Raw genomic sequence first — 2284 nt, 5'->3', positions numbered from 1 at the left:
AAGGACACATACTGTATGACCCCACTTACATGAGGTCCCTAAAACAAGCAAACTCATAGACACAGAGACTAGAGGTTACCAGGAGCTGGGAGGGGGGAAGAGCGAGTTACTGTTTAATGGGACAGAGCTTTGGGATGATGAAGAAAGTTCTGGAGATGGATGGAGATTGCACATCAACGTGAATGTTCTTAAAGCTACTGACTTGTACACTTAAAAATGCCTAAAATGGTAAATTTCAGGTTGTGTGTGTTTTATCACCGTTTAAAAAAAGGATAAAAGAATCAACAGAGGTTTGCACAAGACAGATATACAAGAGACCTGAGGTAACATTAATAAGATCATTTCCAAGTGATTAGTTTACAAACACTGTACGTCTGTAGTGTATGTGATGTATGAATCACGTGTCAAAGTTTTACTTTTTAATTTCAGGAAATTGATCTAATTTTTTTTTTGGCGGTACGCAGGCCTCTCACTGTTGTGGCCTCTCCCGTTGCGGAGCACAGGCTCCGGACGCGCAGGCTCAGCGGCCATGGCTCACGGGCCCAGCCGCTCCGCGGCATGTGGGATCTTCCCGGACCGGGGCACGAACCCGCGTCCCCTGCACCGGCAGGCGGACTCTCAACCACTGCGCCCCCAGCGAAGCCCTGATCTAATTTTTAACACAAGAAATGCTTAGCAAGTATAGAGAGCTAAGACAACTTTTTAATGTGAGGAGTTAAGAAAAACCTCATGAAGGCTGCCTTTTTTTCTCTGTTTATCCTTAGAGACTCTAGTTAATTAAACCCAACCAGGAAGAAAAAGCAACACGAAGGCAAAAATGTTGGCAGAATAAACAGCCTGTCTTTTGTCCTCACTCAACAACTAGAAGGATCAGGATTTTGCTGAAGGTACTGTAGCTAGAGATACACAATTCTGAAAATGGAGGAAACGTATGTTTATATGTACACCCCCTTTTAAGTAAGTTTACTTTCTTCTGAGACACTGCTCTGGCTTTGCTCTCTCACAATGTTAAAATGGCTTTAATACAAAGCAGAAGTGATGGTCCAGGTTCGACTTTGTTCTGGGAGCAGGCCTTTCTATCCATCTGAAGCATCAGTGTGATGCAGACAGACATTCCCTGTTCTGGAATTTCTAGGCAGGAGTCAACACTCTTTTCAACTGCATTTACTTCCTAATTAAGGAATTTTGGGGACTTAAAAAAAAAAAAAATCCAGAGCGAGCATGACTAATCTTCCTTCCTTCCCCCTCTGGAGTAAAGTCAGTCATTTATTTCTAGAACATGAAATTCCAATCAGGCGAGGAGCAGAAAGTGGTTTGGGTGGAACAGTCAGATGAACGGTCGTTTCTGCTTGACCTCTTAAATGCACAGGGAAGGATTCACTGACTTTAGTTTTTGTGGAGACCAAAAAGGGTGCTGATTCTCTGGAGGATTTCTTATACCATGAAGGATATGCCTGTACCAGCATCCACGCAGATGGATCACAGAGAGATAGAGAGGAAGCCCTTCACCAGTTCCGCTCAGGAAAAAGCCCAATTCTAGTGGCTACTGCTGTGGCAGCAAGAGGACCAGACATTTCAAATGTCAAACATGTCATCAATTTTGATTTGCCAAGTGATACTGAGGAATATGTACATCGGATTGGCCGTACAGGACACGTAGGAAACCTTGGTCTTGCCACCTCATTTTCGAATGAAAGAAATATAAATATCACAAAGGATCTGTTGGCTCTTCTTGTTGGAGCTGAACGAGAAGCACCATCTTGGTTAGAAAGTATGGCTTATGAACACCACTACAAGCGTAGCAGTCGTGGGCGTTCTAAGAGATTGGGTGGATGATTTGGTGCCCGAGAGTATCGACAAAGTAGCAGTTCTGGCAGTCCTAGCTTTAGTAGTAGCCGTGCAAGCAGCAGCCACGGGGGTCGACGTGGTCATGGCAGCAGCAGGGGATGTGGTGGACGTGGCTATGGAAGCTTCTACAATAGTGATGGATACGGAGGAAATTACAGCTCTCCGGGGGTTGACTGGTGGCACAGCTGAGTCCGCTTCGCAGCAAAACCACCATTTCGAAAAAGCTAATATGGAAACCACATGTAACTGAGACTGTATCGTGTAGTTTCAAGAACTAGTACTACATACAACAGATAGCTAGCGGGAAGCAGCCGCATAGCACAGGGAGATCAGCTCGCTGCTTTGTGACCACCTAGAGGGGTGGGATAGGGAGGGTGGGAGGGAGACGCAAGAGGGAGGCGATATGGGGATATATGTATATGTATAGCTGATTCAC

At 45.2% G+C, this 2284-nt stretch overlaps 1 pseudogene; it reads left to right on the top strand.

Annotated features, from left to right (window-relative positions):
* The first annotated feature begins 1279 nt into the window (after window positions 1–1279).
* Window positions 1280–2037, top strand: LOC136137570 (ATP-dependent RNA helicase DDX3X-like; annotated as a pseudogene).
* The last annotated feature ends 247 nt before the right edge of the window (window positions 2038–2284 follow it).

The sequence above is a fragment of the Phocoena phocoena genome, chromosome 18 (assembly GCF_963924675.1).
Source record: "Phocoena phocoena chromosome 18, mPhoPho1.1, whole genome shotgun sequence".
Taxonomy (NCBI): domain Eukaryota; kingdom Metazoa; phylum Chordata; class Mammalia; order Artiodactyla; family Phocoenidae; genus Phocoena; species Phocoena phocoena.
Note: the sequence above shows the minus strand (reverse complement) of the source record. Positions and strands in the feature narration are given on the sequence as shown.